We start from the raw sequence: 16,244 nt of genomic DNA, 5'->3' as shown, positions 1-16,244 counted from the left end.
CATACCTCAAAACGTTTGAATCCGTCAAAATTCAAAATTTGAAAATTTGCTCGAATCCAATATTTTCTTCTATAGGGGAGACCGGGGCAGGTTTTCGCGCTTTTTTTAATTATTTTTTATATTTTTTATTTATTTACCTAAGTTTGAAAAAACCGTACTACACCATTCAGAGAAACCTTGGCTACAAAGTGGAATTACTTACATCAATTAATTAAGCTTTGTTTTACAGAAAAATAGTTTTAAGTGTCGTTATGTCACGTGCGAAAATGTGCCCCGTGACTGGGGCAAGTTTTCGCATGCACTTATATCATTATAATTTAGGAAATCAAACAAAATATTTTCAAGGTAGGTTATTTATTGATTTTCAGTAAATATACATTTAAAAAAATCATCACCAACTTGGCTACTTAATAATTTCAATACATGTAGGACTGTTAAAACACTAAAAGTCATCGTCACTGTCACAATTAATGCATACAAAGAACATAGGGTTTCCTTTGATGCAAGACTCGTGGGCCCATTTTTTGCAACGAGTGAACTTTACCCATATCTCTTTAGCCTTAGATTTACTGTACAATTCTAAGCAATAAATGCTAGCACAGTCTTCTTCCTCTTCATCACTTGATTCTTCATTTTCTTCGGGCTTGTTAGGTTTTTCAATTTGTCTTTTAAATAAACTCTTTTTTACATTTTTGTTATCTTTCTTTTCATACTAATTTTTCATTTGTTTTCTCTGCTTAGCTTGTTGCTGCTCTAATCTAAGCTGCTCTTTGAAAGGAGTGTCGGTCAAAATGGCCGACTTTCTCTTCTTTCTTCCTTTGCCGGTCTGTTTTCTCGGACCCGCTTTTTCCAAAGGTCTCACTTCTTCTGGGGTGGGACAACCTATGTTTGGCTGTGTTAGAACTTCAGTATCAGCCTCTTCGTGCTGCTCTGCTATAGGCCTGTATACCTCTGCCTGCACTGGGGCAGGTCTGTCAGTGAAATAGGCTGGCATGTAGTCGGCATCTGTAAAGATATCTCGGTTCAACGGAAAAATCTTTGACAACCTGAAGCCAGGCATTATATTGTTTGGCGTTAAAGCCAGAGGCGTTGCTGTTGCCATAATTGATGGAACATCATATATTTTCATAGGCCTTTTATTTGTGCAAACCCAAGCACTACAGGCAGTTTTGACGTGCTTCTTTAATGGCCCATACACGCTGCGATCCAACGGCTGAAGCTTGGGACTGCAGTGAGGTGGGAAAGAAAGCAGGGTGACACCATAATCTTTTAAATAGTCTTAAAACTTCAGCAGATAAATGGGACTCATGGTTGTCTAATAAGAGAAGACAAGGACGTTCTTGAGAACATCGAGCATGGGCTACAAAGTTTGTTTTGAAATACAAGTTGTCAAATAAGAAGCTCACCTTTTAGTGTGTATTTAACTATTTATGCTTCATTCAAGAGTAAATAATACAATAAGCATCGATAAATAGTAGCGATCGAAGGAGGCGGGGCATATTTTCGATGCGAAAATATGCCCCGCTGGGTGTTCGAAAACGTGCCCCGTTGCCATGTTTTTCCTTTAACTTCACGCAGACGGTTAAAAAAAAGAATTTTATGAACAAACTGTCACATCACTGGTAGCTCCTTAATGTAGTCTTTCAAAATATTACAACAGACAAAAACTTAACTTAAGACGTATTTGTTTGTTTTTAGTTTAAATGAGGTCATCAAAATTTACTTACCTGTATAAAAACAAATGAAACTGACGGTACACAGTGATGTGAACAGCCATCCAACTGAAACTCTCGGAGTTGTCGTCTAGTGGCGCTGCCTATCAAACAGTCTCGTCGGTGCTTCGCTTCACCGACTCGCTAACGAGTTAAAGTCAAATCGAAAACCTGCCCCGGTCTCCCCTACATTAGATACAGAAGAAAGTAAAAAACTGATAACTTTCAAATCGCTTTTAAAAGGTTATTGTAAACAAGAACAAAAATAAATAAGTAAATAAAATAAATTGAGCTGTGCTACTGCTTGGTTTTTCATTATTTTTTTCCCCGAATTTAGCTTATGTTTTACCATTAATCGCTTTGAGTAAGATTTTCCAAAAAAATTAAGTATAACCATATCTAACCATAGCTGAAACATTAACTTTAATTGACTGTTCATAGTTACATTTTCATGAAAGGATCTTAAATATCCTTATTAATTGCAAAAATATATCAATATGATAAAAATAAAAGAAAAGGTTAGAGAATGAGTGCGTACCAATAAAACAGCGATCTCTTTTAATAAAAATAAATAGCAATATCAGACCGTTAAGAAAGAAACCTTTCAAAAATTCACTTGATGACTGAGAAGCATTAACATAATAACTCAGATAAAAACCTATGTTTGGAAACATTGTGGTGTGGGAGATCACCCATGTTGATTGAACGAGGATTATCTGAATCGAACTTTTTATATTTTAAATGGATTATTCGTTACTTACCGGCCTATTTTACGTTTTTATGCGTTTCTCTAAATATTTGGAGGACTTTTTCTCATTTTACTGGAGCTTTTAGTACTGTTTGAAGAATTATTCAATTTGAAACTAAATTGAAAAGGAGAAATTGCTTATGATGCGTCAAACAAGTCTCTACACAGCTTTGACCGAGCATTATGGTAATGAATGAATAAAGATCGCCAAGAATTAAAATGGGACAAATGAAGTGTTATGGAAAAGTACTCGATTCTCTAAGTTCATCATGCTTTTTTGTGTGTTAAAAAATGTCTCAAAAAATATTGCTTAAAATATTTTTAAAATATTGCTTTTAACGAGCGTACATGAGTACACTCATCCATTCGTTAGAATTATTTAAAACATATAGTAGGGGAGCCTGGGGTAGTTGTTACACGGGGTAAGTTGTTACATTCGAATTTAAATTTAACCGCCTGGAGAAACTGAATTTCCTTGTAGTAGATGATAGCACTCACCCATTTGCATTCCCTAACGATCACTGGAGTGCTTGCAGTCAGTGGCAGGAAGAGTGCTCAAGGAAAACAGTTTTTTGAGCCTGGAAGTAATTTTCTTTCCGTTGTTATTTTTCTATTTGTGACGAAGTCGTTGCAGATAACGAATTTAATTCTATACCACGTGAAGGCCTACATTTTCAGGTAGGTACTAACATATTTAAAAGTTTTGTACAGAGATATAACACCAGTAATATGTGCCCAGAATTAAAATGTCGTCATATAGGGCAAGTTGTTACAATTTTGTTGGGGTTAGTTGTTACAAGTAACAACTTGCCCCTTGCAAGTTTTAATTTAATATTATGTTTTCTTTTTCATGTGATATGGCGGGGGAGTATAAAAACAAGACGGACAGGAGAAAAGCACCTAAAGAAACATACCTGGATGAGGCTAAAGAAGTAATTGTAGGTACTCTATTACAAAGGGCAGCCAATGACTTTCATGACACTAGAGAGATTCTGCAGTTAGATGAAAAATGCTAGTGGTCATCAGTAGTATTTCTGATTTGTTTTATTGCATGATTTAAGTCATATAAAATACTGTAGTTGAATTACGATAGTATTAATAATAATAATTAATAATAATTCTGATCTCTTTCATTCTATGATTTAATTTATTGTTAATATGTATGGTTAAATAAATAATAATAATAATAACAATGATACTACAATGATAATAAGAATAAATAATGTATTATTCAAATGGGTAGGTCTTTCTCCAACGCTGCAGGCAGTGCAGAAGCGAAGACGATTTCACAAGCGGAAACCACAGATCAGCGTCACTTTAACAGATACACCAGTAAAAAATGTTTTGCAAGCCGAAGCTGGGAAACAAAAATCTGAAAAAAAAATTTGTCTAACAGAGAGAAAAAAAAATGCAAGAAGGTGCGTCAAAACAGTGCGTCCTTCGGATGAAGATGATGAAGACTGGTTCTGCATAGAGTGCTCTAAACAGTACTCAGAATCCAAAAAACCAACTAAACGGTTTCAATGTCGTAATTGTGACAAATGGACACATGACCGATGTGCTAAGTTTGATAAATTATATGCTTGTAAAATATGTAATTCGGGGACAATGATAATGATGATGATAGTTTATTAGAATAAGTCACTAATGAAGTAAATCTGTAAAGCCAAAAAGGTTTTGATTTTCAACGTGGTTAAGAATTTTTTTAATTTAACAGAATAAACCACAAAATATGAAAAATTCATTTTATTACTAAAATATATCTCATGTAACAACTAATCCCATATACTGTAACAACATGCCCCATGGTGGGGTAAGTTGTTACAATCTACATCTATTCAAAAAATTTGAAATATTTTGGAGTAGTGGCTTCTAATCATTAAAAAAAATATGTTATGAATGTTAAACAATCTAGATGCATTTTAAAGTTTCACGTGTGTAAATAATTGCAAGTTCAGCGCTAAAAAAATATTGAAAAAAAAAATGTAAAACTAACCCCGGTCTCCCCTACTTAATGTACGCAAAGGTAAGTAATACAATGTCAAAATCATATTTCTTCAATTAAAAGTGAGGGAATGTGAGGCAAAGTGAAATAGTGAAGTGATCACTTACTTTATTCAGTTGGCCAAATTGTAATTTTGTTCCAAAACTTACGGTTCACAAAGGAGTAGCAATGTAGTTTTTGATAAAACTTGCAGCAAAATATTTTTTTTTTTTTTGGCAGTAACATTGTATTTCCAAAAAATGATGGGCATTTTCACTGCTTTTTTCCATGGGGCAAAGTGAAAAATGATTTTTTTTTTTTTTTTTTTTTTTTTTTGCACGAAGTATTTTTATTGATTATTAAAGATATTTTTGATCAAATGAATGAGCATATAAAATAATGAATGAATAAACAAAAATGAAAGGAAATAATAAACAAATAAAAAATAAATTTGTTAATTAATGTACGAGAAAAAAATAAATGAGTGAATAAATTAGTGAATAAATAAGAAAATAAGTGAATGAATAATGAATAAGGAAATTATTAAATGAAAGATTGCAACTGAAATAAGTAATAAATAGATGCTCAAGTGGTTTGATAAAGTATAAAATAAGTAAACGAAATGAGCTATTTCCCTTTGCCATAATTCCACTTTGCTTCTCATGCACTTGAAGAACTGTACAAATTATTTTAAACACAAATAAGCCTAATATTAAACAAATAAATATTACGCCGAATATTAGTAAATCTCAATTAATATTTAAAACGCTAATAAACAAAACTTTATCATTCAAAAATAACAAAAATATTTTTTGACTTACAACAAAATATTACAATATGAGTATCAATCTTTGAAAATTGCTTTTGAGCAATCACGATTGCTTATTGTTCTCATTTGACCGTTTTGGTGTCCGTGCCTTTTTGAACTTGGATGCAGCACCACTGCCCACCGTCCTCTGCTGACGACGCGGCTGCTCCGGTTTTGATCTATCCGCTTCTCCTGGTCGGAGGCGTCCATGTCCTACACACACGCACGTTTACACACACACACATACACACACACGACTTCACACACATACACTCACACACACCTACGTGCATACACACAGGTCTACGCACACACACAACTATGCACAAGTAACCGCCCAGGAGGAGAGGCAGACTTTTGGGGGACAGGAGCCGTTTCTAGAAACAATAACTCCAATGAGTAGGGTCCTGTCTCAGTTCGTGATTGCGAAAAACATAATTTGAATTCAAAATTTCAGAATTCAAATTAATTTTCTTTTATCTTTCTTTCTTTTTTTTTTTTTGTATTATCATATTCTTTATTTTCAGATTGAAATTTACCTTGACTGGCATAGACTACATGTGTTACTACGTAGTTAAAATGTTAATAGAAAGGCGGCGCTAAAAGCGGAGTAAATATTTCACCATTCCACTTTGCCTCGCTATTTCACTACGTATCTAGTGAATATAGATATATTTCAGGATAATCCGGTATACTCTGTGTATGTGTGTGGGTGGTTTAATTTAACATTGGTTGTGTGCTTTATTTCATTTCAAATATTATTTTCTTAGAAATAAAGCATAGAATAGTTCTCATTGAAAATAAAGGGTACACAAAGTACATTCAGAAAGATCCTGAAATATTTTGAGCACGAAAAAAACCCCATTAAGTAAGACATTTTTTACCAAAACGTACATGAAAAAATGTATGTACATTGAGATGGATTAGGTCATTCTTTCTTATTTCGTTTCCCCGCTTTTTCACCTCATTCATCTTCACGTGACGTCATCATACATCATGAAGCTTTCATCCATTTCCAACCGCACGTTTAGTTGCTTATTCTGCAGCGTTGCTTCTGCTTAAGAGGTATTTTGGCTCATGTTTCCGTCTTATTTTATAAGCAACAAATTGTAGAAACGGGATCCCTTAAATGATTTATTACGTCTAAGGCATTCTTTCGAAATAAAGTAAATATCATAAAATTATACTATACTGTCTTAAAATGCACACTAAAAAATACGTTTTCTTTTTTGGACATTATTTAAGTAACAATGTTTCTGGTACAGCACATTAAAAGCACATTGTAAAAGATTAATATGCAATTTAATGAACATTTACTCTGTACTATTAATTTCTGTGCAAGGCTGTGTGTGTGTGTTTGTTTGTGTGTCTGCAGCCCTATATCCTCCGGACTAGCAATGGCTACCAGGTCAATAGTGGTACCGTTGGTTGAAGGAAATCCAAGGAAAGACATTCCACCCTGTCTCACTCCTCTAAACTTTCAGGGGCCGGACATTCATGGATAAAAACAATGAAATCGTCAATTGTCACCCGCCACAGACGGCATTTGGCCACCTCTAGTGGCTAACACGGATCGAGAAAGGAAGCGAGCAGTGGGTAGAGCCTCCTGGTATTTCTATTATAAGGTGAATCAAGTTTTCTTAATTTCATTAACACTTGTTTAAAATCTAAAAGAATGAATTTGAAATAAATTAAGCTATGTTCTGAAAAAAAAATGCATATTTTCTGTTTTACACATTTCATGTTTATGCTTCTGCACACACATTATCTTAATTATTCAGTGTACAGCAACACAGTTAAATACTCGTTTGATTCAACAGATGGTTCATCTTTATCATAAATGAATTTTATATTGACTGAACCTTTCGTAATCCAGTTTCTTAATAAAACATAACCTAGTGTCCGTACTCAAAACTTTCAGAATCTTTTGAATGTAATCCAGTTGTGAACTTGTTTGATCTTTCAGAATGCAAATCAAACACAAAGTCAGATAATTCATACAAAAGTAATATCATTAAAAAAACTTTTCTAATAATTCTTTTACCACTTTCGTGTTACATTGTACGTTGGTTGGGTTTAAATAGATAAGGCAAGTCGAGTGATTTTTATTCAATCACTAAAAGGAAGCTCAAGATATCGTGATATTAGTGTAAGTGCTGGTTTTAATCCAACGCTTGAAAGCATTCACTTTACTTTAGCAAATTTTGGGAGAATTTATTAGTGGAAAATCTATAATAGTGAAAAGGGCGCTTCAAGTCAGTAAACTCTGTTTATCCTACTTAACTCTACTAAGAGCAGTTGATTTAAGCAATAGAATTAAGTGCTCATAGCAATTGGAATCCAGGATGTTATATCTTGTCAAAACTAAGAATTTACGAGAATTAATTGGTGCAAAGCATTAATTGGATTATTGAACTTAACAAGAAAAGTAATTCCTTCACAATTCGCTCAAACGATTTAATTTCAAGGAATCTTTATGTTGTATGTCTAAGTAGGAGAGCAGTGCATTCGCAAACCAGTAAATACAAAATAAACCTGTTTTCTTCAGAAGGTTAGTTAAATTTTCAATGTCTAAAATTCAAAAAAGCAATTAAAGCATTGGGAGCAACAAAGATTTTAAAATTTCTCACAACTGAACCGATTTATCTGACCAACAACTTGCAGATCCTTACTAAATGTAGATTTACTACAGAAGGGTACAAAGCTTTAATTATACAGAGTGTTCCAAAATTATCTTTGCAACCTCAAAAATTCATAACTTCGAAAATAAACAAGATATTTATATTCTGTCTTTTGCATGTATTACTTCATTTAATAAAGATTTTTTTAGTACACTTCAACATGCGCACCATTGGTGGCCCTAAGCACTTCCAATCTGTAATCAATTTAACTGTACTCATTATAAGATAATTTTGGAACACCCTGTATTAGTCGTAAATATCACTATACAAAAATTAAACTATACAGAATTACTCTTTTTCGAAATTTGTTATTACTCGAATTAATTTGATACGTGAAACCTCTTCGAGCGGTCACCTGTCTTAAGCGACCACCCCACTTAACGGCCAATTTGTTGCGGCACGGATGTTTTGGCCCATAGACTTAATGTTAAAAACACCCCTAGAAACAGTCACCCAACCCTTCTTAACGGCCGCCGAGTGAGTGCGCCCACTCCATTTTTCAGAAAAATTTGTTCCTTTCCTGGTTCTAATCTACAGCCTTTCGGTTGAAGTGCTCACCACCCACGACACTATACCTAGAAAAGATAAACTACATTCAAAATGTTAACGAATTCATGTAATATTGAAGTAATAATATCAGTCGCGCTTATTTAATTAATTGGTCAGTGTGTGTGTGTGATTGATCTGGGTTGCAAACAACACTGTTGAAGAATATTTTATGAATCTCGAACAACGTATTAAAGCTCTGAGCAGTACGACAACGGAAAATTTGCTTGAATATTAATAGAGCTCGATTTCGAATTATTTTCAAGCACGAAACAGCAATGGAGTTCCTTCACAGTGCCGACTGAGAAAAACGTCTTCTGGTTTACGGGTCTGCCGAAAATTAGCGTTTTTCAATCAAATCTAAAATTAATTTGAGATTGATTTAAACTATTAAATTCGCTGTCTGGCATCATCAAAGCTTTCAGAATAAATAATTTTCTGTACCTTTCAGGCACTAATCCGGCCTTTGTCTATCGTTTTTACTTTCTTCTATATCTAATATATAGAAGGAAGTATTGGATTCGTGCAAATTTTCGAATTTAGAATTTTGACGGATTCGAACGTTTTGAGATGTGCTAAGTCCATTTCGACTATTTTTGGAAAATGTCTGTCTGTCTGTGTGTGTGTGTGTATGTGTGTGTCACGTCTGTGTGTGACCAGTTTTTTGTGACCGCTCTACAGCAAAAACTACCGCATGAAATCGAACGAAATTTGGTACACATATGTGCCTCTATGCGAATTTGTGCCCATTGGTTTTTGGCGCGAATTCCTCCAAGGAGGGTGGAGCAATGGGACGTTTTTTGAGTTACGCGTGCTTGCTATTCCTCAGGAAGTAACTAGCGGAATCAAACAAAATTTGGTCCATATGTTGCCATTAACAGGAACAGGTGCTGATTCAATTTTGGTGTCAATAACTCAAACGGGGGTTGAGCTATAGAACATTTTTTGTCGCCAATTGTGACTGCTGTATCTCAAGAAATAATGGACGGAATGAAAGAAAAATTTATCGGCAAGTAGCCCTTAGTGGGTATAAGAGCTGATTTTATTTTGGTGTCAACAGCTAAAAAGGGGGTAGCGCAATCACCCGTTCTTTTTTTCCATTGTGAGTGCCCTATCTCAAGAAGTAATACTACGTTCTGGTTGAAATTTGGACATATATGTGAATCCATATGTAAAGAGACTTTGGTTCAATTTTGACGCCAATCGCTCCAAGAGGTGTTGATTTTTTTTTTTTTTTTTTTTTTTTGCGAATAAAAATAGCTTTATTAATGCAACAATAAGAAAGATAAATTGTAATAGATTGTCGTCTGCGTATTTCACGTGATTTCAATTGTATGGAAATGATAGGAAATATTATCTCAATGATTTAAAATGTTTAACTGTTGCCATCTTATGTTTGTTAACAAATAAAATATTTGTAATTAATTCATTCTAATACGTTTTGTAATCGTCTACAAGCTGAATTTTCAACTGAAGTGATTTTGCGGTTTGGGGGATAATAGATAAAGCCATCAGAAATTAGTATGCAATCACAAATAAACTGGTTAGAGATTTACATTTTGAACTATAAAACGATTTGAAAACGATTGTTACAGAGAAAAATAAAAACTTAAGTCACAAATTGTACTTTTTCTTTGAAATATATGTAACCAGCAAGTAAATAAAGTACTATTTCCTCTTTAGAAAAGTCCCAAACTTCGTTTTAGGAGTTAGACTAGCTTATATTATGCATTATAGAAATTATATTGCCACTGTAACGAACACCCTTTAAAACGGCCACCTCCTCTGAACGGCCGAAATTTTTGGGAACGGAGGGGTGGCCGCTCAGAGAGGTTTGACTGTAATGTCTAGATTTTATAGCAAAATAATTTTACAAAAATTTTATAAATTGGGTTGAAACAATTTACAATACTTTAGATTTTTTAGAATAAAATATTTGTTACAGATATTAAGAAATGAATGAGTAAATGTGATAAACTTTTTAAAACATATTGATACCTGGAATGCAAATAGTTAGAGAATTTGAAGGAATAACAAGAAAAAAAATCTATGCTCCCAAGTACTATGGATAAAATTTGTAAAGTTGATTTGAAATATTTGCATCGCTGTTTAATTGCTGTATTTTGCTTGTAAAATGTAAAAATACCACAGCGTTATCGCAGCGTCCATATTCTTAACTTTGATTTCCTTGGAGTTGCACGAGCAACAATGAAATGAAAGTGAAATCAACAAAAGAGCATTTCAAAAGTTCAGCGCACGTCACTTACTGTCCATACTTTAATTTATGGGTCTTGTGTTATCACTTACATACCAATGGGGTCGTTTCCGAAATTTTAAAAGTTTTTTTCTTCTGAAAGAGCATGCTTAAAAACATAGGATCTGATCATTCTTTAAATAATTTGAAAAAGTTTATTTTCAAACAACTATTTTTATTGGTGCAAAGATTCAATTTCATTTGTTACTCTTCTGCACATGACAGTACAAGTGATGAAATGTCATTCACTGATGCCATTAGAGCAAAGCGCAATATTTAATTCGCTTCTTAACTCATTAGTACTGGCAACGATATGGTTGATAGCAAGCATAGAGCTCATATTTAATTCGTGCCTGAGTTGTCATTAGCTGGAAAGGTGGAAGAGAACAAGTGTCAGCATGCAGCGCGCCAGTGGAGTACGTGCCAAAGTTCATCACTTGTGACGTCATAAAGACCTGGCCTTGTTTGAAAAATCGGACATTAAAAAAAAAATAATTAAAAATCACACGTTCTGAAAATAAAAGACTTTCCCCGCTCCATGTTTTTTTCTTCTTCTTCTTCTTTTTTTCTGCTCATTGTGTCAATTTCCATGACTAAAAGTGACTTCCGTGACTTTTGACTGGTGGAAACAACCGCATTGCTTTTAAGTTGGAATTGCACTGAAAAAGAGAAAAGTAAATGAAAAGTTTCTTGCTGAGATTTGTAAATTTATCGTTTACAGTTCTTTACAATTAGGGGAGACCGGGGTTAGTTGTGCCCAGGGCAAGTTGTGCCATCGAGTTTCCTGATCGAGTCAATAGGTTTCAACACCTGTCGCGTCATGTGGGGGAGCAGGTTGATGGCCTCAATGTCTTGTGTAAGTTTGGAAGTATAACGTTGTACTGTTCTCAAGATAAAAATATTTATTGTGTTTTCTACAGCAAAAGTAAATTTGTGACCTGCGTTGGAATTGTCATTGCCACTAAGGACCCAGAGGTGTGAAAACTTTCCTTACATTATTTAAACACCCATGTTTCGAACTGTTATTCTATGCATTTCATTTGTTGATTATGATACCATTTTGGGAACTATGCAGTAAAGTTCAAATTGGTGTAACACGGGGATAGTTGTGACAAAAATAAGGAGGCACGTTGTGACAGTGTCACCAATTGCCCCGGTCCGTTATAAATCAGAGATGAGATGAGAGCGTTGATAGCCAAAATGATAATGAAAATATAAAATATGAAGCTGTTATCAAATCGCGCACTTCAGCAATAAATTTAGTCAATGATAGTAAATGCAGAGCAATCTTCAGAACCGAAAAATCTCATTGAATTAAATGAGTCTATGTCAGTTGACATTAGCATTGTAACAGCGGTACGTTTTATAGAAAAAAAAGACAGCCACTTAAAGTTGAAAATCGAAAGTGCAAGCACTCCGCTCGTAAATGTTTTAAAACCTGTTATTCTAGCAATCGGACCTAAAGAGAAAATTCAAGCACAACAAAAAGCAAGAGAACGCAAGAAACAAACTGAAGAAAAAAAAAAGCAACATTTAAACTGTACGGAAATGCCAAAAAGAGCACAGAAAATTACACCAACATTATTGAAAAGACTGAAGACAAAAGATCTAAAGATGATAAAAATTGGTTAGGCATAGTTTTATTGGAGCAATACAAAGTTTATAGAACTGTAGAAGACTGGGTACAATGCGTGACACTTAAAAACTGGTCTCATGCCAAATGTACTAAAAAAAGAAACCTTATTTTATTTGCATTAACAGCGCATAGGATGTTGAAACAAACGCTGATAATGAATGATTATAAAAATAGGTAGGCCTGTAGGATATGGGTCTACACATTGTACAGAGTCAAAGATTAATGAGACCAAAAGTTAATGCTTGTCTACATTTTATCTTTCTTGATTAATGCAGTTTTTTAATGTGTCTCTAAAAAAGAGTTCACAAGCGTAAATAATTTAACTTTTTTATTTTCATGTAATCTAAAGTGTTATTAAAAACATGAAGGTGATTTTTTTTTTTTTTTTTTTGTGTTTAGAGCATTATAAATGAATATTTATTTCAATCTTAACTTAAAATATCCCATTTATATACATTTCTTGCATAATTTGTACATGTTACAGCGTATTTGTACGCATTCAATGGGTGGCACAATGTGCCTCAAGCATGTCACTACTAGCCGCGCTACGGGACAAGTTGAGACAAACTTCGAGACTACCCAAATTCCATTTTATGTCATGAAAAACGTTTGAAATGTTGATAATTGTTTTAAACATATATTGCTCAAAGTTTACTCTAATGATATGATTCACTAAATGTTTCACATCAGTAAAAATCTTCCGGTAATATCAAACATGACAAAAGTGCCACTACTAGCGCCGGTCTCTCCTACTATTAATAGATTATTTTTCATCTAATTTTGTTCTACATATCTTTTAATTATTTAATTCAATCATCGTCCGTGATATTTAATATTTTATTTTTAGAATGGCAACGCTAAAAAAGTTAGATTGAATACTTGGAATATTTTGATGATGTGTGAGTGCTGTTTTTCTCACCCTTTCCTGGCAAGGAATATTATTTTATATTTTATGTAAACATGTACGTATAAATCTTTTTTATTATAAAAGTTGAAGAATTTTATTTTATTTTATTTTTTGTACAAAAGAGTAGAACATTATTTACTATAAAATTCCAGGGAAGTGGAATGAAAACAACAAAATTTTCGGATGCTCATTCATAGATGATCATGTAATCTTTCAAAAACGTTATGAAAATCCAGTGACCAGACTTTCACGTTGAACATTTCATTAAACTTAAAACTACTTTGATTTAAAGCCAAGGTGCGGAAACTCTTTCGAAAACCAAAGAGCGTACTGAAATATTTAGAGCAGGGGAAACATTTATCTGGGTAAGATTGCTTTGAAATCGATCTACTCCTACTTGCGTCCAATTACATTAGCTAATCCTAAGGTCATTTTCATAATTTCCATCGCGGACCGAGTCCAGCGTGTATGTGCGTTGAATACTAATTAACTGAACTAATCAACGATTCTACTAGCTTCACCTTAGAGTTCTGTTTGAGTATTTTATAATTAATTTTGTTCTGCTGTAGCAACTAGTTTAAAGCCAGTCTACGGAAATTGAAATCGATTCTGTCATTTTAAACCGAGGAAGACGTGTTGACTGCTCCTTTGCATAGTATCTTTAATAAAAGATTACCTTTGGAAGATATATACCTGCTACCAAGTGAAAGAAAGTGTTGCTTTAATGATATTACCTTTTTCTTGCTAGTACGTTTAATAACTTTTCTTGTTATAAATAATCGCTCTGAGTTTTATTTTATACATTGCTGATGTTAAACTGCTTCAACATGTAAAAGTTGATAGATTATGAAGACTGATTGATAGATTATGAAGACTCGTGTTACGACAAGAAACGAAGAACCACTACTGTTACTTCTTGAGCTATCGAACAGCTCGATATACATACCTGAGTGCCTGGGGAGGTTTTCTAGCAGATTTAGTCAAAATAAAGGGTGTTTTTTTAGAGGGGTATAGAACTTCAAGTCGGGAACACTGTTTGATCTGTGGGCCATTTTGATAGTTCTCACTTGTTTTGCGTTTAGTTTGGATTGCCATTCCGTCATGAATAGACAACAGGACGGTGCAGCATGCCACACAGCGCGTGTCACAATTGATTTATTGAAAAAAACTTTCGGTGAACGAATAATTTCGCTCAATAGACCCGTGAATTGGCCTGCAAGATCATGCGATTTAACTACGCTGAGCTATTTTTTGTGGGGCTGTGTGAAGTCAAAAGTCTACACCGATAAGCCACAGACGATTGACGCCTTGGACGAGAACATTCGCCACATATCACTCACATACGGCCCCCATTGCTGCAAAAAGTGATAGAAAATTGGACTTCCCGATTAGACGTTCTCCAAGCCAGCCGAAGTGGCCATATACCGGAAATCACATTTAATTAAAAATGAAAAAGAATCATCTTTCGAATAAAGCCAAATTCGTGGCAATTTACATCATTTAACGGTGTTTTATTTGGACGTAAAGTTCTACACCTCTAAAAAAAAAATACCCTTTATGTTCAAAAATTGCTTCTTGGAGTTTGACAAAGAACGTTGTATCTTTTTCTCAATTTGGGCCAAAGAAGGATCCTAGGGCCAATGTAGCCCGCTTTTACGTTACTTTAATGTTAAAAAAGAAAGTTTAAAGTCTGTCCCAGTGCTTGCATACGCAAAACCCAGTTTGGAGTGTAACTAGAAACTCACTTTAATTTTAAGCACTTTACTATTATTTTATTTTATTAATATATTATTAAATTATTATTATTATTATTATTATTATTCAATGGGGAGGACGGCAATTGTCAATATCGCCTAGGGTGGAAGAGCTACTGGAGCCGGTCCAGACATGGTTGCATGTACTCACGTACACATGTCACTGAACTTAGCGCATTATTTTGTCTTTTAACTTTTCAAGATATCTAAGTTACCGTCATATCTGCTCCGATGACGTCACTTCCGTCCCATTAATTTCATAATAAGGTCACATATATAGTGTTTTTTTTTTGGTTTTACTACCAATATAAGTTAACATTTTTTTCGTCATTCGACCAAACGTAGTATAACCAAAGACCATATAGCTTCGCATAAGACTGGACACTCCCGTAGAGATCAATGCTTTCGCGTTTTCTCCCACTTCAATGAAAGTCGTTGAGCACATAAAAAAAACTTCACAGGCGTGTTGGCGATTGAATTTTGGAGGAAAAAATGTTTTATACTGTGTGCAGCGATTAATCGCCAAGTTCAGCCACTGTGCGTCGTGCGCCGTGTGCCGTGTTTGAATCAGTTCTTCTCCCCTCCCTCTGGCGAAGGGTGGTAATTATATGGGCATTTAAGCCTCAGAGAGGGTCATTAAGAAAAAATGAAAGCAAATAAATAAGCAAAAGGAACACAGAAGTGTGTTGTATCAATAACAGACTGTTTACGAAGATGCAAAGATCTTTCTCATTTCTTTTTTTGCTGTTTTATTTATTTTTATTTCCTTTTTTACTGCCTATTTATTTTTATTTAATTCATTGACTTTGTATTTATTTACTTTGTGAAGCGAATGCAGAGATGTATTTTCATTTTTGTCACAATTTTTTAACTTATAAATTTTATAATTTCTCTATTCACATTATAATTTTTATTTTTTTCATGTCAACAAATCTTGTATTACATTACAATTAAGTTCAAGATGTCAAACTAGCAGAAAGAAAAAGATGAAAATATAATGTATTTAAGTTAAGGAAAAAGTGTTTGAACACAACGTGGGCTTATAATCTGCCGACGGTTAGAAAAGGGTTATGATCCCCATGACTCTCCCCTCGTATCCCCCTGTTTAATACCGAATATTGATCGCGTCAGGGCCGGATTTAGAAGAGGGAAGGCGGGGCAACTGCCCCGGGGCCTCCACAGCAAAGGGGCCCCCAAAATAAAATTTTTACAAA

The sequence above is a fragment of the Uloborus diversus genome, chromosome 6, assembly GCF_026930045.1.
Source record: "Uloborus diversus isolate 005 chromosome 6, Udiv.v.3.1, whole genome shotgun sequence".
NCBI classification, from domain to species: Eukaryota; Metazoa; Arthropoda; class Arachnida; order Araneae; family Uloboridae; genus Uloborus; species Uloborus diversus.
This window is presented reverse-complemented; position numbering follows the sequence as displayed.